At 47.7% G+C, this 23,123-nt stretch overlaps 13 non-coding genes across 13 annotated transcripts; 9 read left to right on the forward strand and 4 right to left on the reverse strand.

The window, feature by feature from the left end:
* Positions 1-3,749: 3,749 nt before the first annotated feature.
* trnav-cac (transfer RNA valine (anticodon CAC)) lies at positions 3,750-3,822 on the forward strand. Its single transcript has one exon. It is a non-coding gene; the product is annotated as a tRNA-Val (tRNA).
* A 1,935-nt stretch (positions 3,823-5,757) lies between these two features.
* On the reverse strand, positions 5,758-5,829 carry trnac-gca (transfer RNA cysteine (anticodon GCA)). Its single transcript has one exon. It is a non-coding gene; the product is annotated as a tRNA-Cys (tRNA).
* A 1,122-nt stretch (positions 5,830-6,951) lies between these two features.
* Positions 6,952-7,038, forward strand: trnay-gua (transfer RNA tyrosine (anticodon GUA)). The gene is given in 2 exon segments: positions 6,952-6,988; positions 7,003-7,038. It is a non-coding gene; the product is annotated as a tRNA-Tyr (tRNA).
* A 3,442-nt stretch (positions 7,039-10,480) lies between these two features.
* trnac-gca (transfer RNA cysteine (anticodon GCA)) lies at positions 10,481-10,552 on the reverse strand. The gene has a single exon. It is a non-coding gene; the product is annotated as a tRNA-Cys (tRNA).
* Positions 10,553-11,238: 686 nt separating this feature from the next.
* On the reverse strand, positions 11,239-11,310 carry trnae-uuc (transfer RNA glutamic acid (anticodon UUC)). The gene has a single exon. It is a non-coding gene; the product is annotated as a tRNA-Glu (tRNA).
* A 527-nt stretch (positions 11,311-11,837) lies between these two features.
* On the forward strand, positions 11,838-11,924 carry trnay-gua (transfer RNA tyrosine (anticodon GUA)). Its single transcript is given in 2 exon segments — positions 11,838-11,874; positions 11,889-11,924. It is a non-coding gene; the product is annotated as a tRNA-Tyr (tRNA).
* Positions 11,925-12,244: 320 nt separating this feature from the next.
* On the forward strand, positions 12,245-12,316 carry trnaq-cug (transfer RNA glutamine (anticodon CUG)). The gene has a single exon. It is a non-coding gene; the product is annotated as a tRNA-Gln (tRNA).
* Positions 12,317-13,088: 772 nt separating this feature from the next.
* trnac-gca (transfer RNA cysteine (anticodon GCA)) lies at positions 13,089-13,160 on the reverse strand. Its single transcript has one exon. It is a non-coding gene; the product is annotated as a tRNA-Cys (tRNA).
* A 3,733-nt stretch (positions 13,161-16,893) lies between these two features.
* trnav-aac (transfer RNA valine (anticodon AAC)) lies at positions 16,894-16,966 on the forward strand. Its single transcript has one exon. It is a non-coding gene; the product is annotated as a tRNA-Val (tRNA).
* Positions 16,967-17,388: 422 nt separating this feature from the next.
* Positions 17,389-17,470, forward strand: trnal-cag (transfer RNA leucine (anticodon CAG)). Its single transcript has one exon. It is a non-coding gene; the product is annotated as a tRNA-Leu (tRNA).
* A 582-nt stretch (positions 17,471-18,052) lies between these two features.
* On the forward strand, positions 18,053-18,139 carry trnay-gua (transfer RNA tyrosine (anticodon GUA)). The gene is given in 2 exon segments: positions 18,053-18,089; positions 18,104-18,139. It is a non-coding gene; the product is annotated as a tRNA-Tyr (tRNA).
* A 2,432-nt stretch (positions 18,140-20,571) lies between these two features.
* On the forward strand, positions 20,572-20,644 carry trnav-aac (transfer RNA valine (anticodon AAC)). The gene has a single exon. It is a non-coding gene; the product is annotated as a tRNA-Val (tRNA).
* A 422-nt stretch (positions 20,645-21,066) lies between these two features.
* Positions 21,067-21,148, forward strand: trnal-cag (transfer RNA leucine (anticodon CAG)). The gene has a single exon. It is a non-coding gene; the product is annotated as a tRNA-Leu (tRNA).
* Positions 21,149-23,123: the final 1,975 nt, after the last annotated feature.

A 23,123-nucleotide genomic window follows, 5' to 3' on the forward strand; every position in this document is an offset into this window, starting at 1 on the left:
TATACACACCTTTTACCATAATAGACATTGACGGCATGTGTCGTAAGTTGCCTCCACTAGCCCGTGGAGCAGACCCATGGATCAACGAGGTATTGCGCCTCACAGCTGGCCTCAGTTTGGCCTGGGGAGACGTCCGCTGTCTGTGACCACACTGTTTCAGGCAGTGCTAGCTGGAATGCCCTCGTCAGTGGCTAATAAATTAAAAGATGTTCCTAATCTGTCAGTCGAAATAGAAAAATCATACAAAGCGATCTTGTTACACCACATGCGCAGGCACCGTGAGGAGGAGGACGAAAAAGATAAAACACAAAAGGATTCAGCAGCACAACTATTGAAATTATAATCGGCTAAAGAACGAGAGTTCACCTCAGATAAAAAGAAGGAGAAAAACATAATGTGGCAGGGGTGTGGTGGCATATCTAACCGAGGTGGGAGAAGGGGTGGACCGTCTCAGGGCTACACTGGCGTTTCGTGTGCGGAGCTCTTGACCACTGGGCACGGGATTGCCTCACCTGCACTGGACAGTGGCCACCATCAGGACCACCGCAGTCGCTCCCACAACAACAGCAGCAGCAACCATGGGCTCATCAACCACAAGGCATGCAGTCACAAGGAGGCTCACGTGGGCGGGTCGGCCCATTCCACTGACCTCAGCAACAGCAAGCGGCTTCTCAACCTCCCCTGCTGGCCAATACTACCAAGACCAGGACGGCGGTGCCAACTGGTTTGAACTTGCTTGGTCGTGACATATTGACTGCTTCTAATGCTACTATTTTGTGCACAGACTCTGGTTTAACCGTGACGTTGCCAGATGGCACGACAGTGGACTGCAACAACCAAAGTACAGGAGGACAATACCTGCTCAAAGAACTGCCGGCAACCACAACAGCCGACATTTATTGGTGCCTTCTGACTCAGACTTCTTCACCAAGCAGTGTGGTGTCAGTCTATGAGACGTGGAAACCATGGATCCTGTCCAAGGCCACGTATATGCCTCCCACCACCCCGTTACATTGCACATTGTTTTACGACACACAACAGGATATGACATATCAGGAAGGTATGGAGTAGTGGTTAAATTCTTCTCGTCTTTTCGCAGGTCCTGAGGGGGTGGCGGCCAGCGTCTATTTTGTTAAGTTGGAACAGGCCTGGTACAAAGGCACCCCTGATTGTTGTTTGCAGGCCACAGAAGCCGTGCTGCTGTGCCTGTACGAATTGGGTTTCAAAGTCTCACGCAAAAAGCTACAATGCTGGAGGTAAACTGTCACCTTTCTGGGTCGTGTTCTCTCAGCTGCTGGCTACGCCATGTCGGACGCCCATCGTGCGTCCATCCTCAGGCATCCTAAGCCTTCCACGGTGGGTGAAATGCTGTCCTTTTTGGGACTGTGTGGTTACAGTCGACAGTACATCCCCTGCTACGTGGAACGCACTGCACCCTTGCGCGCGTTAGTGCGTGCCAAGGGCTCTAAGCATGCCAACGCCAGGCTGGACTGGGACTCGGGGACTTCACTAGCCTTTGTGACCCTAGTTCAGTCGTTGGCCTCTGCTTTGGCTGCACAGACAACCGTTGTGTACTCGTTACACCGCGGGGGTCGCGACTCTCATCCAAAAGACCGGCCTGCCCCGGAGGATGTCTCATCTCTTAGGTTGCCTCGGCCTGCATTGGATGCAGCCCGTGAGGGGGGAGGAGGTGGTGAAGATGTCGCTGCCCTTGGCGATATCCCGAGCCCTGGGGGCTCCTCCTCCCCAACCAACAACTGAGACGATTTCTGGATTAACTAACGCACACACACACACACACACACACACAACATACATGCAAGCGGCAAACTATATTACATGCCACTTAGGATAAGCTTCCTGGCTTTGTTTTGACATTTTTGTCATTAGCTATACTTCTTTATCTCACTCTGTGCTCTTTTTCATCTGTAGGTGTGGTCGGAGGCCGAATAACTGCCATGGCGGTCCCAGACGGAATGGTGTCCACTAGTGCTTCTAAACGTTACAAGAGAGAGTTCCAGACGAATGTAAATTAGTCAATCATATTGCAGCAGGTTTTGAGTCAATTATCCCTTGGATCACCGTTAATAAAAATGTTGATTGCATCAATTATGTGCATTACAATCTACAGCGCCTCTCAAATCAGACCAAAGAAGGCTTCAAGGCGGTAAGTGAACAGTTGTGGGCCACGTCTTTGATGTCCTTTCAAAATCGTATCGCTCTCGATATGTTATTGGCAGAAAAACATGGCGTGTGTGCATTGATTGGTACGGAATGTTGCACTTTCATCCCAAACATTACGGCACCGGGTGGTCGTTTGTCTCGTGCAATTGAAGGTCTCACAGCTTTGAATAAACGCATGAAATCATATGTCGGTGTGGACACCAGCCCGTGGGACTCGTTGATGAGCTACTTTGGTAAGGGGAAAGAGTTGGCCTCCGGCATTATTATTACAGTTTTAGTGTTTCTTGTTTTGGCTGGTCTTTTCATTTGTTCGTTGTCAGTTTGCTGTTGTCTCCCGTGTTCCAAGTGCCTTTTCCAGCTCATCCTGTCCAGGGTGATGGCGGCCGATGGGCGAGGTCAATACCAGTTGGCCCGCCTGCATCCACCGCCCCCACAGGGTGACCGGGTGCTTCTTCCCTAACTCTGATCCGGTATTTCACCTTGTGGCCTCTGTTGAGGCCATGAGGGGGATTGAAGGATTTCATATATGTTTGTCTCCTATTCTTTGTGTCTCATATATGTTTGTCTCCTATTCTTTGTGTCTCATATATGTTTGTCTCTTATTCTTTGTGTCTCATGTATGTTTGTCTCCTATTCTTTGTGTCTCATGTATGTGTGTCTCCTATTTCTTGTGTCTCACTCATATAACTATGCACTACATTTAATCAAGTAGAACCAAGCAACCTTGGGCAAATCACAGGACACATAATCGCTTTCAGGCACATACAGTTCCGAAACTCTCCTACACATCCACAATTTTGACTAACTACAGATAACGGGAGAACATGACGTTGGCAGCCATGGCCTGTCGATAGCGGCTGGCTCCACCGCTCCACCCCGCCCGCCCTGCGTTGGTGAGAAGACGTCGGCCGAGGAAAGGAGGGGGGCCACCTGTGATACGCCAGAGATCTACCGACATTTCTTAGCATAATAAAAGCCGGGCAGGGACAGTTAGCTGTACTCATTTGTTCTGACCTGTAAGTAAAGCCTACGTCTCTGCAGGTGTTAGGGGAAGACTTATGGGCCCGGAGCTCCGTGTAATCTGACTGGTCTGAGAGTAAACCATATAACTGACAAGTTTGTTGTCATCTCTTGCCTCCAACACGACACCCACAGGAATCACTGACCTAAGAACAGGTGGTCAAATTCCAACAGTTGCGACTTGGCAAACAGTTTGAAACGGCTTATTGGCTGGCTTCATTCTTCAAAAGGCCGGAGATGAGGTTACAAGACAAACCAGTGACCTCAAGGGCACACCTTGAGTCCACCTGGCCGTGTTCTCTAGACGAGTCTCTTGTAATGTAATAGTGAAGAAACCCAGTCCGTGAGTTATTGTTCCCAAGTACCAAACACTAATCTGATCCCAAGTCCGGATTTCTATGCCAAAAAAAGCCTTAGGTCTAACCCTAAACCCAGTCCTAACTGCCTTCTCCAGTCAAGCACCTTATCTTGTTGTGTAGTACTGACCAGAAACTCAAGTCTATCATAAAACTGAGCTCAGTCCGCTTAAAAGCCCCTTCCTTCAGGTTTCCATAGTGTAGTGGTTATCACGTTTGCCTCACACGCAAAAGGTCCCCAGTTCGAAACTGGGTGGAAACATGGCCTTTCAAGTCCTTCTTTTACAAAAAAAAAATCAAGGTGACAAATGGGAACAAGGATATGTGCTTGATCTCTGAAGGGACTTGAACTCTTGACCCTCAGATTAAAAGTCTGATGCCCTACGAAGTGAGCCGCCAGGAGTTTTGGTGAGAAGACTTGTTTTTGTGCATTTGGAATGAAATGTTTTCTGCATGTTGAACAATTTTTTAACATGAAAGATATCTTTCAGATGTATAAATAAAAGTGCTGAATCGCCCAATGTGGGGCTCGAACCCACAACCATGAGATTAAGAGTCTCATGCTCTACCGACTTTTTCTGCTCTCGATATGATTTTTTTTTAATCAATTCCACAGTTGATCAGGGCATCGTTTTGGGTTGTGTGGATGAGTGGTCTAAAGCACCAGATTAAGGCTTTGCTCAGGAGCCACTGGTTGAAATCCCACAGCTGTCATTTTTCTGGTCAGGACCATTATCCACGACTGGAATGATTTGGTAGCAAAGGACTGTCAGATTGTACAACACAGCTGAGCACTTGGAGAAGAAGATGAATAGAGGTCTTGTTCTCCCGGACTGGTTGTTGCAACCGCAACCCTGCTCAAGGTTCAACGTGACATACAAAACAGGAACTCCCCGTCTGGGACTCGAACCGCGTAATCTTCCATGTGACAGGCGGAGATACTGGCCACTATACTAACAAGGACTGCTGCTGAGTTGATGTAGTGTCGATTGGCCAAAGCGGAATTGATCCTTCCCATTTTCTGTAGCTCTGTAGGAAGTTAGACTGAAGTTGTAAAGGTCCCTGGTTCAAGCCCTGTTTTCGGAACAATCCCTGTTCATGTTGTGACTTGGCAAATAGTTTGAAATGGCTTATTGGCTGGCTGAAAGGACCTTAACTTCATTCTTCAAAAGGCCAGACATCCAGCCATCCAGACAAGGTTAGAGGAGGTTACAAGTCTATTTACAAACCATTGACTCCAAGGGCACAAGTTGAGTCCACCGAGATATCAAAGTGACCCAGAGGGTGACTAAAGTGTTTCTTTCAAGCCGCGATTGTGATGTCTTGTTTTGTTGAAGAAAAGCCCATAATTTCTGGAACAATTTTCCCTACAAAGGAGACATCTTTGTCTATTTGTTTTATTTATTTTGAGGGCAAAATGAGACTTGCTGGAACCTACTTGCCCTGCAGCAATTGAGTGTTTGGACTGAGTCTTCTTGTAAGAGTATGATGACTTACTCTACAAATCAGTGGTAACCGTGGATCAGGATGAGGTCCCCAAAAGACGCCAATGTCTGTGACAGCTGATGTTAAGGATCAGCTGATCAGAAGATACTTGGTTTGTGTGCGGGGCCACAAGCCTTTCCAGTTCCAGTTAAAAGCCAGGCTCCTCATGTAGTTTCCATAGAGTACCAAGGGATTGTCCTGTTGCCCTCGTATTTTGAGGGCAAAAAGGAGGCGTTTGCAAGTGGACCTCAGACCTGGTCACCTGAACAGGGACTTGAATCCCGGATACTCAGATCAAACGTTTCATGTTCAGGTGACCGGCTCAACCTTTGTCTTGTCTGACCACGAACTCTTTTTGTCCAGAAGATATTTGGATTGTCCATGTGGGTAGTTTAAGACCTCAGTCCATCTTGGGGGTGGACATTTCGGGGCCTCTTCATCTCTGCAAGGCCTCGGTGGAATGGTTGGGGTCACCTTGTTTTGCTTTGTTTTGTGGTGCGGCTGGACTTTCTGTTAGACATGGGGGGGGCTGTGTCACCCGCGAGGACATTGGACAAAAGTCACTGCAGAAATTTCATGTCAGTGTGAAGAATGTAGAAAGGAGCCATGCAAAAAGGGAAACAATCTCGAGTTATATCACACCAAAGTTGTTGCTATTAAGAGCCATGCATTCATGTAATCTTAGACTATTCTTAAACCAAAGGAGTGCATCAGGGGGCATCCGGATTTGAACCTGAGACCTCTTGATCTGCAGTCAAATGCTCTACCACTGAGCTATACCCCCTCAAACACACCAAACATGGTTACACGATGGGAACTAAGTTCTGCATATGCACTAAACCAGCACACATCCTCATGGTGAACGGGAGAAATTAACCAACAAAGGTTGACTTCTTGATGGGTCATCGGGGTCCAAAAGGTGTACTTAAACAAGTTATTCCTTGTGCGCTAGTTTCAGCCCCACAGTGGGCGGTTCAGCACTTTTGGTGATACATCGTCAAGATTTCTTTCCTGTGGAAAATTGTGCAACAACCAGTGCCCCCTGAGCAAAAGGAGCCTTAATCTGGTGCTTTAGACCACTCACCCACACAACCTAAAACGGTGCCCTGATCAGGAGGTTCGCTGACAATGGAGGACACTGAAAAGGAGCCGCACAAAGCAGGGTACCTGCACTGTTTACGTGTCCGTTGACCAGGTTGCAGATGGATTGTCTTTGTTCCTTTTGAAAATCCACATTTTAACGCCCCATTATTGAAAGACGTAACGACCATCAGGAGGAGTGAGGTTAGTCAAAACCTATCCAAATGTCAATTCCCTGACCGGGAATCGAACCCGAGCAGCAGCGGTGAAAGCGCCGAATCCTAGCCACTAGACCACCAGGGACTGCTTTCGATCTGCACTCAGAAAGGCAGAGACTGTGTCGCTTTGACGTAGTCCAGCAAAGGAACCAAAATAGTTATAAGACTGGACCTTCTCTGCCAACGCTGCAACAGCAGGGGAATTAGCTCAAATGGTAGAGCGCTCGCTTCGCATGTGAGAGGAAGCCGGATCAATGCCCGCAGTCTTCTCGGAGTTCTTTGCCTTTTGTAAAACAGATGTTAGGATCGGAAATGAGTCCAGGATCAATCCACATGGTAGACCCGGGTCCGATTCCCGGCCAATGCAACAGGGCTGTTTTCATACCTTTCATCGTGAAAAGTAGTGCCAAGACCGTTTTCAGGACCAACTGATGACCTCTGAATTTGATCACAAACATCACACCTCTCCACCTGAGACTCTCCACCTGAGACTCTCCACCACAAGACTTGATTATCTAATCCAAATTCTGTAGTGGCATTCTCAGCCACAACCGCAATGAGACGCCGTTGAAAGCTTGGCCATACTCACTAGCCTCAAAGCAGCAAGACCTTTGATAGCTCAGTTGGAAGAGCAGAGGACTGTAGTGGTTCAAGCTGGCATCCTTAGGTCGCTGGTTCAAGTCCGGCTCGAAGGACAAGCCTTTTGCTTATGTTATGTCTGCCAGGAAAGAATGGCAATGCCGTCTTGTCTGAAGGACCTCCGCTTCCCTGTCGATGGAGTTGGACTTGAAATTGGCAAACTGAGAAATTCTGATTGAGTGATCAATGCAGTTTGTCTATTTGAATACATTTCATCTCAACTCCTGTTGGAAAAGGACAGCCATTTCCGTGAGAGCACAAGACCCATGGATTGTACCCCAAAATACTTTGCGCTCATCAAAGAGTAAAGTTGTTGTCCTGGTTTGCAAAGCCTCCATTGTTACACCAGAAGGTGCCAGTCACATCCAAAACAAAGGGTTCCATGGTGTAATGGTTAGCACTCTGGACTCTGAATCCAGTGATCCAATTTCAAGTCTTGGTGGAACCTACTTGCCCTGCAGCAATCGAGTGTTAGGACTGTGTCTTCCTTTAACAGTAAGAGTATGATGACTTATTGACTTACTCTACAAATCAGTGGTAACCGTGGATCAGGATGAGGTCCACAAACGACGCCAATGTCTGTGACAGCTGATGTCAAGGATCAGCTGATCAGAAGATACTTGGTTTGTGTGCGGGGCCACAAGTCTTTCCAGTTCCAGTTAAAAGCCAGTCTCCTCATGTAGTTTCCATAGAGTACCAAGGGATTGTCCTGTTGCCCTCGTACATTGAGGGCAAAAAGGAGGCATTTGCAAGTGGACCTCAGACCTGGTCACCTGAACAGGGACTTGAATCCCGGACACTCAGATCAAAAGTTTCATGTTCGGGTGACCGGCTCAACCTTTGTCGTGTCTAACCATGAACTCTTTTTGTCCAGAAGATATTTGGCTTGTCCATGTGGGTAGTTTAAGACCTCAGTCCATCTTGGAGGTGGACATTTCGGGACCAGTGCCTCTTCATTTCTCTGCCAATGCTGCAACAGCAGGGGAATTAACTCAAATGGGGCAGCGCTCGCTTTGCATGTGAGAGGTAGTGGGATCAATGCCCGCATTCTCCAAAACCTCTTTTGTTTTTTGTGATTAAATGTTCCCAAGTTACAAACAGGAGTTACATTTCCGGTTCCGGTTGAGTGAACGCTGGTGCGACTGGCTGCCGTTACTCTCCCGTAACTTTTAAGTGATTTATGGTTCTATTGCCTCAATATGGCCTAACTATGACTATTGTGTTAGCACTCTGTGTGAGCTGAAGTGTTTTTCCTGCGTTACCAGGTCTGCTCTTTTCTGGACTTCCTGTCGTTCTGCCACCACCCAATGGCAGAACCGATCCGGTACACAGCTGCTGAGCTCCTCTGGATACGCTGGCATCTGCCCGTGCCCTCACCGCCACCGCCGGTACTTTACCACCACCCGGGGACTGCATCATGGCTGCACTCCGAAAGGCAGAGACTGTGTCGCTTTGACGTACTCCAGCAAAGGAACCAAAATAGTTCTGAGACTGGACCTTCTCTGCCAACGCTGCAACAGCAGGGGAATTAGCTCAAATGGTAGAGTGCTCGCTTCGCATGTGAGAGGTAGCGATATCAATGCCCGCATTCTCCAAAATCTCTTTTGTTTTTTGTGATTAAATGTTCCCAAGTACCAACAATAACCCCGGCCCCAATCCCGATATCTAGGCCAAATACAGCCATAGGTATCACCTTGTCTTGTCTTGTTGTTGATCAAAAGTTTCATGTTCAGGTGACTGGCTCAACCTTTGTCTTGTCTGACGACAAACTCTTTTTGTCCAGAAGATATTTGGATTGTCCATGTGGGTAGTTTAAGACCTCAGTCCATCTTGGGGGTGGACATTTTGGGACCGGGGCCTTTTCATCTCTGCAAGGACAAGTACAGTATGCCAGAAGATTTTGTCTTCCTTGAGTTGTCCTTATTTAGCAAGGGCCTGGATAGCTCAGTTGGTAGAGCATCAGACTTTTAATCTTAGGGTCCAGGGTTTAAGTCCTTGTTCAGGCGGTGAGGAGAAGTATTAAATGTGAAACCAATCGCTTTTATCCTCCTCCTGTGGTCAAGTCCAAAATGCCAGAAGACTTCTGCTCCCTCATCCTCAACACCGAGAAGGCCAAAGAGAAGCGACACAGTCTCTGCCTTTCTGAGTGCAGACCAAAAGCAGTCCCTGGTGGTCTAGTGGCTAGGATTCGGTGCTCTCACCGCTGTGGTCCGGGTTTGATTTCCGTTCAGGGAATTGACATTTGGATAGGTTTTGACTGGAGGTAGGATTTGTCTTCGGCCTCGGTGGAATGGTTGGGGTCACCTTGATGCGCTACTTGAGAACAATAAATCACATACTGGGTTTCTTCACTATTCCGAGATAAGAGACTAATCTAGAGAACGCGGCCAGGATTAGGTTTGGGGTATTTGTCTGACGCTGAGGGATAGATCCTGGACTCATTTCCGATCCCACATCTCTTTTACAAAGTACAAAGGATTCCTTGGAGAATGCGGGTACCGACTCTGCTACTTCTCGCATGCTAAGCAAGCACTTTACCATTTGAGGTAATTCCCTTGGTTTGGGGTATTTGTCGGATGCTAAGGGGTGATCCAATCCCAACATCTCTTCTACAAAAGGCAAAGAACTCCATGGAGACTGTGGGCATTGATCCCACAACAAGACAAGACAAGACAAGGTGCTAGAGGCGAGAATGCAGTTAGGACTGGGTTTAGGTTAGGACTGGGTTTTGTCAGGATCCCCCCTCTCCCCTCCAGACCCCTTCCCCTTCCCTGCCTTTTGTTTCTTTATGACAGCACCCTTTGGTAGGCATCATCCTTGATGCCTTGGAAGCTTTGTCGCATCATCCTTGACGGCAGCCCTTAAAAGCCCACGGAGAGCGAGAGACTTCACCAGATTGTTGACAACCTTCGAGTGGTAACACTTGTTCACTTAGGTTTTCATATATGATAGAGATTCCTGTTTTTGATCACCTTTTGTGCATCTTTGCAGTGGGATACATCTTCGGCCTGCTGCCATGCTCGTTGCTCTGCCGTCCTGATCAAGCCTCTGTGGATTTTCCCTTCTTACCCTTCAATAAACTGTCTTCTTTAACGATACAAGGCGTCTGCAATTTGGAGTTCATCCACAACGCCGACAGAAAAACTTGACAGGTTTGGGGTGATACCTATAGTTGTATTTGGCCTAGATATCGGGATTGGGGCCCGGATTAGTATTCGCTACTTGGGAACATTTCATCAAAAAAACAAAACTTGTTTTGCTTTGTTTTGTGGTGCGGCTGGACTTTCTGTTAGACATGGGGGGGGGGGGGGGGGGCTGTGTCACCCGCGAGGACATTGGACAAAAGCCACTGCAGAAATTTCATGTCAGTGTGAAGAATGTAGAAAGGAGCCATGCAAAAAGGGAAACAATCTCGAGTTATATCACACCAAAGTTGTTGCTATTATGAGCCATGCATTCATGTACTCTTAGACTATTCTTAAACCAAAGGAGTGCATCAGGGGGCATCCGGATTTGAACCGGAGACCTCTTGATCTGCAGTCAAATGCTCTACCACTGAGCTATACCCCCTCAAACACATCAATCATGGTTACACGATGGGAACTAAGTTCTGCATATGCACTAAACCAGCACACATCCTCATGGTGAATGGGAGAAATTAACCAACAAAGGTTGACTTCTTGATGGGTCATCGAGGTCCAAAAGGTGTACTTAAACAAGTTATTCCTTGTGCGCTAGTTTCAGCCCCACAGTGGGCGATTCAGCACTTTTGGTGATACATCGTCAAGATTTCTTTCCTGTGGAAAATTGTGCGACAACCAGTGCCCACTGAGCAAAAGGAGCCTTAATCTGGTGCTTTAGACCACTCATCCAACCTAAAACGGTGCCCTGATCAGGAGGTTCGCTGACAATGGAGGACACTGAAAAGGAGCCGCACAAAGCAGGGTACCTGCACTGTTTACGTGTCCGTTGACCAGGTTGCAGATGGATTGTCTTTGTTCCTTTTGAAAATCTACATTTTAACGCCATGAAGGTTTATTGTGAGGACCTTTAGAACTTCAGTCCAACGCTCTCCCAAGTGGGCTATTTTAGCTGCGATGGTGGGTTCTGCTTTTTCAGTCGGGGCCTAAAGTGGGGGAAGGGTACTGCCGTCTTCGCCGACATGGCCTCGGTACTGTGGACGACGAGTTCGCCTACAGGTGGGAGGTTGACCATCTGGCGACTCTATCTCCAGTCAAAACCTATCCAAATGTCAATTCCCTGACCGGGAATCGAACCCGGGCCGCAGCGGTGAAAGCGCCGAATCCTAGCCACTAGACCACCAGGGACTGCTTTCGATCTGCACTCAGAAAGGCAGAGACTGTTTCGCTTTGACGTAGTCCAGCAAAGGAACCAAAATAGTTATAAGACTGGACCTTCTCTGCCAACGCTGCAACAGCAGGGGAATTAGCTCAAATGGTAGAGCGCTCGCTTTGCATATGAGAGGAAGCCGGATCAATGCCCGCAGTCTTCTCGGAGTTCTTTGCCTTTTGTAAAACAGATGTTAGGATCGGAAATAAGTCCAGGATCAATCCACATGGTAGACCCGGGTCCGATTCCCGGCCAATGCAACAGGACTGTTTTCATACCTTTCATCGTGAAAAGAAGTGCCAAGACCGCTTTCAGGACCAACTGATGACCTCTGAATTTGATCAGAAACATCACACCTCTCCACCTGAGACTCTCCACCTGAGACTCTCCACCACAAGACTTGATTATCTAATCCAAATTCTGTCAATAGTGGCATTCTCAGCCACAACCGCAATGAGACGCCGTTGAAAGCTTGGCCATACTCACTAGCCTCAAAGCAGCAAGACCTTCGATAGCTCAGTTGGAAGAGCGGAGGACTGTAGTGGTTCAAGCTGGCATCCTTAGGTCGCTGGTTCAAGTCCGGCTCGAAGGACAAGCCTTTTGCTTATGTTATGTCTGCCAGGAAAGAATGGCAATGCCGTCTTGTCTGAAGGACCTCCGCTTCCCTGTCGATGGAGTTGGACTTGAAATTGGCAAACTGAGAAATTCTGATTGAGTGATCAATGCAGTTTGTCTATCTGAATACATTTCATCTCAACTCCTGTTGGAAAAGGGCAGCCATTTCCGTGAGAGCACAAGACCCATGGATTGTACCCCAAAATACTTTGCGCTCATCAAAGAGTAAAGTTGTTGTCCTGGTTTGCAAAGCCTCCATTGTTACGCCAGTAGGTGCCAGTCACATCCAAAACAAAGGGTTCCATGGTGTAATGGTTAGCACTCTGGACTCTGAATCCAGTGGTCCAAGTTCAAGTCTTGGTGGAACCTACTTGCCCTGCAGCAATTGAGTGTTTGGACTGAGTCTTCTTGTAAGAGTATGATGACTTATTGACTTAAGTCTACAAATCAGTGGTAACCGTGGATCAGGATGAGGTCCCCAAAAGACGCCAATGTCTGTGACAGCTGATGTTAAGGATCAGCTGATCAGAAGATACTTGGTTTGTGTGTGGGGCCACAAGCCTTTCCAGTTCCAGTTAAAAGCCAGGCTCCTCATGTAGTTTTCATAGAGTACCAAGGGATTGTCCTGTTGCCCTCGTATTTTGAGGGCAAAAAGGAGGCGTTTGCAAGTGGACCTCAGACCTGGTCACCTGAACAGGGACTTGAATCCCGGACACTCAGATCAAACGTTTCATGTTCAGGTGACCGGCTCAACCTTTGTCTTGTCTGACCACGAACTCTTTTTGTCCAGATGATATTTGGATTGTGCATGTGGGTAGTTTAAGACCTCAGTCCATCTTGGGGGTGGACATTTCGGGGCCTCTTCATCTCTGCAAGGCCTCGGTGGAATGGTTGGGGTCACCTTGTTTTGCTTTGTTTTGTGGTGCGGCTGGACTTTCTGTTAGACATGGGGGGGGGGCTGTGTCACCCGCGAGGACATTGGACAAAAGCCACTGCAGAAATTTCATGTCAGTGTCAAGAATGTAGAAAGGAGCCATGCAAAAAGGGAAACAATCTCGAGTTATATAACACCAAAGTTGTTGCTATTATGAGCCATGCATTCATGTACTCTTAGACTATTCTTAAACCAAAGGAGTGCATCAGGGGGCATCCGGATTTGAACCGGAGACCTCTTGATCTGCAGTCAAATGCTCTACCACTGAGCTATACCCCCTCAAACACACCAAACATGGTTACACAATGGGAACTAAGTTCTGCATATGCACGAAACCAGCTCACATCCTCAGGGTGAATGGGAGAAATTAACCAACAAAGGTTGACTTCTTGATGGGTCATCGAGGTCCAAAAGGTGTACTTAAACAAGTTATTCCTTGTGCGCTTTCCAAGATTTCTTTCCTGTGGAAAATTGTGCAACAACCAGTGCCCCCTGAGCAAAAGGAGCCTTAATCTGGTGCTTTAGACCACTCATCCACACAACCTAAAACGGTGCCCTGATCAGGAGGTTCGCTGACAATGGAGGACACTGAAAAGGAGCCGCACAAAGCAGGGTACCTGCACTGTTTACATGTCCGTTGACCAGGTTGCAGATGGATTGTCTTTGTTCCTTTTGAAAATCCACATTTTAACGCCCCATTATTGAAAGACGTAACGACCATCAGGAGGAGTGAGGTTTGTTGTGAGGACCTTTAGAACTTCAGTCCAACGCTCTCCCAAGTGGGCTATTTTAGCTGCGATGGTGGGTTCTGCTTTTTCAGTCGGGGCCTAAAGTGGGGGAAGGGTACTGCCGTCTTCGCCGACATGGCCTCGGTACTGTGGACGACGAGTTCGCCTACAGGTGGGAGGTTGACCATCTGGCGACTCTATCTCCAGTCAAAACCTATCCAAATGTCAATTCCCTGACCGGGAATCGAACCCGTGAAAGCGCCGAATCCTGGCCACTAGACCACCAGGGACTGCTTTAGATCTGCACTCAGAAAGGCAGAGACTGTGTCGCTTTGACGTAGTCCAGCAAAGGAACCAAAATAGTTATAAGACTGGACCTTCTCTGCCAACGCTGCAACAGCAGGGGAATTAGCTCAAATGGTAGAGCGCTCGCTTCGCATGTGAGAGGAAGCCGGATCAATGCCCACAGTCTTCTCGGAGTTCTTTGCCTTTAGTAAAACAGATGTTAGGGTCGGAAATGAGTCCAGGATCAATCCACATGGTAGACCCGGGTCCGATTCCCAGCCAATGCAACAGGGCTGTTTTCATACCTTTCATCGTGAAAAGAAGTGCCAAGACCGTTTTCAGGACCAACTGATGACCTCTGAATTTGATCAGAAACATCACACCTCTCCACCTGAGACTCTCCACCACAAGACTTGATTATCTAATCCAAATTCTGTCAATAGTGGCATTCTCAGCCACAACCGCAATGAGACGCCGTTGAAAGCTTGGCCATACTTACTAGCCTTAAAGCAGCAAGACCTTCGATAGCTCAGTTGGAAGAGCGGAGGACTGTAGTGGTTCAAGTCCGGCTCGAAGGACAAGCCTTTTGCTTATGTTATGTCTGCCAGGAAAGAATGGCAATGCCGTCTTGTCTGAAGGACCTCCGCTTCCCTGTCGATGGAGTTGGACTTGAAATTGGCAAACTGAGAAATTCTGATTCAGTGATCAATGCAGTTTGTCTATTTGAATACATTTCATCTCAACTCCTGTTGGAAAAGGACAGCCATTTCCGTGAGAGCACAAGACCCATGGATTGTACCCCAAAATACTTTGCGCTCATCAAAGAGTAAAGTTGTTGTCCTGGTTTGCAAAGCCTCCATTGTTACACCAGAAGGTGCCAGTCACATCCAAAACAAAGGGTTCCATGGTGTAATGGTTAGCACTCTGGACTCTGAATCCAGTGATCCAATTTCAAGTCTTGGTGGAACCTACTTGCCCTGCAGCAATCGAGTGTTAGGACTGTGTCTTCCTTTAACAGTAAGAGTATGATGACTTATTGACTTACTCTACAAATCAGTGGTAACCGTGGATCAGGATGAGGTCCCCAAAAGACGCCAATGTCTGTGACAGCTGATGTTAAGGATCAGCTGATCAGAAGATACTTGGTTTGTGTGCGGGGCCACAAGCCTTTCCAGTTCCAGTTAAAAGCCAGGCTCCTCATGTAGTTTTCATAGAGTACCAAGGGATTGTCCTGTTGCCCTTGTATTTTGAGGGCAAAAAGGAGGCGTTTGCAAGTGGACCTCAGACCTGGTCACCTGAACAGGGACTTGAATCCCGGACACTCAGATCAAACGTTTCATGTTCAGGTGACCGGCTCAACCTTTGTCTTGTCTGACCACGAACTCTTTTTGTCCAGAAGATATTTGGATTGTCCATGTGGGTAGTTTAAGACCTCAGTTCATCTTGGGGGTGGACATTTCGGGGCCTCTTCATCTCTGCAAGGCTTCGGTGGAATGGTTGGGGTCACCTTGATGCGCTACTTGGGAACAATAAATCACGTACTGGGCTTCTTCACTATTCCATGATAAGAGACTAATCTAGAGAACGCGGCCAGGATTAGGTTTGGGGTATTTGTCTGACGCTGAGGGATAGATCCTGGACTCATTTCCGATCCCACATCTCTTTTACAAAATACAAAGGATTCCTTGGAGAATGCGGGTATCGACTCTGCTACTTCTCGAATGCTAAGCAAGCACTTTACCATTTGAGGTAATTCCCCTGGTTTGGGGTATTTGTCGGATGCTAAGGGGTAGATCCAATCCCAACATCTCTTGTACAAAAGGCAAAGAACTCCTTGAAGATTGCGGGCATTGATCCCACAACAAGACAAGACAAGGTGCTAGAGGGGAGAATGCAGTTAGGACTGGGTTTACGGTGATACCTATGGCTGTGTTTGGCCTAGATATCGGGATTGGGGCCCAGATTAGTATTCGCTACGTGGGAACATTTCATCAAAAAACAAAGGAGTTTATGGAGAATGTGGACATTGATCCCGCTACCTCTCACATGCTAAGCGAGCGCTCTACCATTTGAGCTAATTCCCCTGCTGATGCAGCGTTGGCAGAGAAGGTCCAGTCTCAGAACTATTTTGGTTCCTTTGCTGGAGTACGTCAAAGCGACACAGTCTCTGCCTTTCGGAGTGCAGCCATGATGCAGTCCCTGGTTGTCTAGTGGCTGGGACTTGGTGCTCTCACCACCGCGGCCGTTGTTCGATTCCCGGTCAGGGAACTGACATTTGGTTAGGTTTTGAGTGGAGATAGGATTTGTCTTGGTCCTCGGTCGAACGGTTCGGGTCATCTTTCAGCGCTATCTGTGAACTGCTGTCACTGCACATAAAAACATGGGGACATGGGGACATTCCAACCCAAGATGAGAACACACTGGACCAGGTACACAGCAACATACGTGGCACAGACACAGCTTCACCCTGCCCCCACTTTTACCCACGACTGAAAAAGCAGAACACCACCTCAGAAGCTGAAATACTCACTTAGGAGAAAGTTAGACTGAAGTTCTAAAGGTCCCTGGTTCAAGCCCGGTTTTCAGAACAATCCCTGTTTATGTTGCGACTTGGCAAATAGTTTGAAAAGGCTTATTGGCTGGCTGAAAGGACCTTAACTTCATTCTTCAAAAGGCCAGACATCCAGCCATCCAGACAAGGTTAGAGGAGGCTACAAGCCTATTTACAAACCATTGACTCCAAGGGCACAAGTTGAGTCCACCAAGATATCAAAGTGACCCCGAGGGTGACTAAGGTGTTTCTTTCAAGCCGCGATTGTGATGTCTTGTTTTGTTGAAGAAAAGCCCATCATTTCTGGAACAATTTTCCCTACAAAGGAGACATCTTTGTCTATTTGGACAATTGTCAATCTGCCCCCACTTTGGACACATCGTCGTGTTTCATTGTTTGGCAACTGCTTTGTGACTTCACCAGTCCCCTTAAAAGCCCCTTCCTACGGGTTTCCATAGTGTAGTGGTTATCACGTTTGCCTAACACGCAAAAGGTCCCCAGTTCGAAACTGGGTGGAAACATGGCCTTTGAAGTCCTTCTTTCACAAAAAAAGTCAAGGTGACGAATAGGATCAAGGACATGTGCTTGATCTCTGAAGGGACTTGAACACTCAGATTTAAAGTCTGATGCCCTACGAAGTGAGTCCCCCGGCCTTTGGTCAAAAGACTTGTTTTTATGTATTTGGAATGAAATGTTTTCTGCATGTTGAACACTTTTCAACAGGAAAGATATCTTTCAGATGTATCAATAAAACTGCTGAATCGCCCAACATGGGGCTTGAACCCACGACCATGAGATTAAGAGTCTCATGCTCTTCCGACTGAGCTAATCGGGCCTTTGGCAGCTCTAGATATCAGTTTTTATTGATGTGGCCATCCTGATGTTTGATCAATTCCACAGCTGACCTAGTTTCTCATGGAACAGAAGGAGTGAGACCTGGAGGGTCAGGATGGCCGAGCGGTCGAAGGCGCTGCATTCAGGTTGCAGTCTCTAATGAGGCGTGGGTTCAAATCCCACTTCTGACAGTGCGGGGCCGCAAGTCTTTCTAGTTCCAGTTAAAAGCCCGGCTACTCATGTATTTTCCATAAAGTACCAAGGTGTTGTCCTGGTATTTTGAGGGCAAAATGAGGCGTTTGCAAGTGGACCTCAGACCTTGTCACCTGAACAGGGACTTGAATCCCCGACACTCAGATCAAAAGTTTCATGTTCGGGACCAAATGGTCCTTTGAGCCGAATATCTTCCCAGTGACCTGCAAGATCCAGAAGGAGGCAGGGATGTTCTGTGCCTCCATTGTCGAGGCGGCTGTGGCCCTAAGGTGGATGCCATTGGTGAGGGATGCCGTCAAGCTGAAGGAGTTCTATTGGGCCTTTTTGGCTCATGGGACTTCAGCTGACAGGAACCGACAAGCCAAGCGGTCCGCGGCTTTGGCATTCGCTGAGGCAATAACTCTGACATGGGAGGAGTTTGGAGAAGCCATGGAGAAGGACTTCCGGACGGCTTCGAAGAGATTCTGGACCACCATCCGGCATCTCAGGAAAGGAAAGCTGTACACAGTGAAGACGCCGTCAAACGCTTGGCTGTACTCATTTGCCCCAACACAACAAGACCTTCGATAGCTCAGTTGGAAGCGCGGAGGACTGTAGAGGTTCAAGTTGGCATCCTTAGGTAGCTGGTTCAAGTCCGGCTCGAAGGACAAGCTGTTTCTTATGTTATGTCTGCCAGGAAAGAATGGCAATACTGTCTTGTCTGAAGGACTTCCTCTTCCCTGTCAATGGAGTTGGACTTGAGTCTTTGTCACGCAGTCTGGAATTGGCAAACGGAGTCATTCTGATTGAGTGATCATTTGAGTGTCTATTTGAATACGTTTCATCTCAACTCCTGTTGGAAAAGGACAGCCATTTCCGTGAGAGCACAAGACCCCTGGATTGTACCCGAAAATACTTAGCGCTCATCAAAGAGTAAAGTTGTTGTCCTGGTTTGCAAAGCCTCCATTGTTACGCCAGAAGGTGCCAGTCACATCCAAAACAAAGGGTTGCATGGTGTAATTGTTAGCACTCTGGACTCTGAATCCAGTGGTCCAAGTTCAAGTCTTGGTGGAACCTACTTGCCCTGCAGCAATTGAGTGTTTGGACTGAGTCCTCCTGTAAGAGTATGATGACTTATTGACTTACTCTACAAATCAGTGGTAACCGTGGATCAGGATGAGGTCCCCAAACGACGCCAATGTCTGTGACAGCTGATGTTAAGGATCAGCTGATCAGAAGATACTTGGTTTGTGTGCGGGGCCACAAGCCTTTCCAGTTCCAGTTAAAAGCCAGGCTCTTCATGTAGTTTCCATAGAGTACCAAGGGATTGTCCTGTTGCCCTCGTATTTTGAGGGCAAAAAGGAGGCATTTGCAAGTGGACCTCAGACCTGGTCACCTGAACAGGGACTTGAATCCCGGACACTCAGATCAAACGTTTCATGTTCAGGTGACCGGCTCAACCTTTGTCTTGTCTGGCCACGAACTCTTTTTGTTCAGAAGATATTTGGATTGTCCATGTGGGTAGTTTAAGACCTCAGTTCATCTTGGGGGTGGACATTTCGGGGCCTCTTCATCTCTGCAAGGCTTCGGTGGAATGGTTGGGGTCACCTTGATGCGCTACTTGGGAACAATAAATCACGTACTGGGCTTCTTCACTATTCCATGATAAGAGACTAATCTAGAGAACGCGGCCAGGATTAGGTTTGGGGTATTTGTCTGACGCTGAGGGATAGATCCTGGACTCATTTCCGATCCCACATCTCTTTTACAAAATACAAAGGATTCCTTGGAGAATGCGGGTATCGACTCTGCTACTTCTCGAATGCTAAGCAAGCACTTTACCATTTGAGGTAATTCCCCTGGTTTGGGGTATTTGTCGGATGCTAAGGGGTAGATCCAATCCCAACATCTCTTCTACAAAAGGCAAAGAACTCCTTGAAGATTGCGGGCATTGATCCCACAACAAGACAAGACAAGGTGCTAGAGGGGAGAATGCAGTTAGGACTGGGTTTACGGTGATACCTATGGCTGTGTTTGGCCTAGATATCGGGATTGGGGCCCGGATTAGTATTCGGTACGTGGGAACATTTCATCAAAAAACAAAGGAGTTTATGGAGAATGCGGGCATTGATCCCGCTACCTCTCACATGCTAAGCGAGCGCTCTACCATTTGAGCTAATTCCCCTGCTGATGCAGCGTTGGCAGAGAAGGTCCAGTCTCAGAACTATTTTGGTTCCTTTGCTGGAGTACGTCAAAGCGACACAGTCTCTGCCTTTCGGAGTGCAGCCATGATGCAGTCCCTGGTTGTCTAGTGGCTGGGACTTGGTGCTCTCACCACCGCGGCCGTTGTTCGATTCCCGGTCAGGGAACTGACATTTGGTTAGGTTTTGAGTGGAGATAGGATTTGTCTTGGTCCTCGGTCGAACGGTTCGGGTCATCTTTCAGTGCTATCTGTGAACTGCTGTCACTGCACATAAAAACATGGGGACACGGGGACATTCCAACCCAAGATGAGAACACACTGGACCAGGTACACAGCAACATACGTGGCACAGACACAGCTTCACCCTGCCCCCACTTTTACCCACGACTGAAAAAGCAGAACACCACCTCAGAAGCTGAAATACTCACTTAGGAGAAAGTTAGACTGAAGTTCTAAAGGTCCCTGGTTCAAGCCCGGTTTTCAGAACAATCCCTGTTTATGTTGCGACTTGGCAAATAGTTTGAAAAGGCTTATTGGCTGGCTGAAAGGACCTTAACTTCATTCTTCAAAAGGCCAGACATCCAGCCATCCAGACAAGGTTAGAGGAGGCTACAAGCCTATTTACAAACCATTGACTCCAAGGGCACAAGTTGAGTCCACCGAGATATCAAAGTGACCCCGAGGGTGACTAAGGTGTTTCTTTCAAGCCGCGATTGTGATGTCTTGTTTTGTTGAAGAAAAGCCCATAATTTCTGGAACAATTTTCCCTACAAAGGAGACATCTTTGTCTATTTGGACAATTGTCAATCTGCCCCCACTTTGGACACATCGTCGTGTTTCATTGTTTGGCAACTGCTTTGTGACTTCACCAGTCCCCTTAAAAGCCCCTTCCTACGGGTTTCCATAGTGTAGTGGTTATCACGTTTGCCTAACACGCAAAAGGTCCCCAGTTCGAAACTGGGTGGAAACATGGCCTTTGAAGTCCTTCTTTCACAAAAAAAGACAAGGTGATGAATAGGCTCAAGGACATGTGCTTGATCTCTGAAGGGACTTGAACACTCAGATTTAAAGTCTGATGCCCTACGAAGTGAGTCCCCCGGTCTTTGGTCAAAAGACTTGTTTTTATGTATTTGGAATGAAATGTTTTCTGCATGTTGAACACTTTTCAACAGGAAAGATATCTTTCAGATGTATCAATAAAACTGCTGAATCGCCCAACATGGGTCTTGAACCCACGACCATGAGGTTAAGAGTCTCATGCTCTTCCGACTGAGCTAATCGGGCCTTTTGCAGCTCTAGATATCAGTTTTTATTGATGTGGCTATCCTGATGTTTGATCAATTCCACAGCTGACCTAGTTTCTCATGGAACAGAAGGAGTGAGACCTGGAGGGTCAGGATGGCCGAGCGGTCGAAGGCGCTGCATTCAGGTTGCAGTCTCTAATGAGGCGTGGGTTCAAATCCCACTTCTGACAGTGCGGGGACACAAGTCTTTCTAGTTCCAGTTAAAAGCCCAGCTCCTCATGTATTTTCCATAAAGTACCAAGGTGTTGTCCTGGTATTTTGAGGGCAAAATGAGGCGTTTGCAAGTGGACCTCAGACCTTGTCACCTGAACAGGGACTTGAATCCCGGACACTCAGATCAAAAGTTTCATGTTCGGGACCAAATGGTCCTTTGAGCCGAATATCTTCCCAGTGACCTGCAAGATCCAGAAGGAGGCAGGGATGTTCTTTGCCTCCATTGTCGAGGCTGTGGCCCTAGGGTGGATGCCATTGGTGAGGGATGCCGTCAAGCTGAAGGAGTTCTATTGGGCCTTTTTGGCTCATGGGACTTCAGCTGACAGGAACCGACAAGCCAAGCGGTCCGCGGCTTTGGCATTCGCTTTTGGCAAACGGAGTAATTCTGATTGAGTGATCATTTGAGTGTCTATTTGAATACGTTTCATCTCAACTCCTGTTGGAAAAGGACAGCCATTTCCGTGAGAGCACAAGACCCCCGGATTGTACCCGAAAATACTTAGCGCTCATCAGAGAGTAAAGTTGTTGTCCTGGTTTGCAAAGCCTCCATTGTTACGCCAGAAGGTGCCAGTCACATCCAAAACAAAGGGTTCCATGGTGTAATGGTTAGCACTCTGGACTCTGAATCCAGTTTAGGGTGTTACCTATGGCTGTATTTGGCCTAGATATCGGGATTGGGGCCCGGATTAGTATTCGCTACTCGGGAACATTTCATCAAAAAAACAAAGGAGTTTATGGCGAATGTGGGCATTGATCCCGCTATCTTTCACATGCTAAGCTAGCGCTCTACCATTTGAGCTAATTCCCCTGCTGATGCATTGTTGGCAGAGAAGGTCCAGTCTCATAACTATTTTCCTTTGCTGGAGTACGTCAAAGCGACACAGTCTCTGCCTTTCAGAGTGCAGCCATGATGCAGTTCCTGGTTTTCTAGTGGCTGGGACTTGGTGCTCTCACCACCGCGGCCGTTGTTCGATTCCCGGTCAGGGAACTGACATTTGGTCAGGTTTTGACTGGAGATAGGATTTGTCTTGGTCCTCGGTCGAACGGTTCGGGTCACCTTTCAGCGCTGTCTGTGAACTGCTGTCACTGCACATAAGAACAATTTCAAGTCCGCCAATTGAATCCCGGTCTACCTGGTCAACGGACGCGTAAACTGTGCAGGTGCGGCTCCATTTCAGTGTCCTCCGTTGTCAGCGAACCTCACAAGGTCACAGTTTTTTCCTGATCAGGGCACCGTTTTGGGTTGTGTGGATGAGTGGTCTAAAGCACCAGATTAAGGCTCCTGTCGCTCAGGAGACACTGGTAGAAATCCCACAGCTGTCATTTTCCTGGTCAGGTCCATTATCCACGACTGGAATTATTTGGTAGCAAAGGACTGTCAGATTGTACAACACAGCTGAGCACTTGGAGAAGAAGATGAATAGAGGTCTTGTTCTCCCAGACTGGTTGTTGCAACCGCAACCCTGCTCAAGGTTCAACGTGACATACAAAACAGGAACTCCCCGTCTGGGAATCGAACCGCGTAATCTTCCATGTGACAGGAGGAGATACTGGTCACTATACTAACAAGGACTGCTGCTGAGTTGATGTAGTGTCGATTGGCCAAAGCGGAATTGAGAACAGGCTTGTGGCCCATGACCGTTTTTATGGTAGCTGGAGACTTCAACCAGTGAAATCCTTCCCATTTTCTGTAGCTCTTATCCTCATCAACGGACTGTATTCCCCACCTGTTACCGGCATGGGGACATTCCAAACCAAGATGAGAACACACTGGACCAGGTACACAGCAACATACGTGGCACAGACACAGCTTCACCCTGCCCCCACTTTTACCCACGACTGAAAAAGCAGAACACCACCTTAGAAGCTGAAATACTCACTTAGGAGAACGTTAGACGGAAGTTCTAAAGGTCCCTGGTTCAAGCCCGGTTT

Source organism: Doryrhamphus excisus, linkage group LG6 (assembly GCF_037039965.1).
Source record: "Doryrhamphus excisus strain RoL-2023G ecotype Guam linkage group LG6, RoL_Dexc_Guam_v1.1, whole genome shotgun sequence".
Lineage (NCBI taxonomy): Eukaryota > Metazoa > Chordata > Actinopteri > Syngnathiformes > Syngnathidae > Doryrhamphus > Doryrhamphus excisus.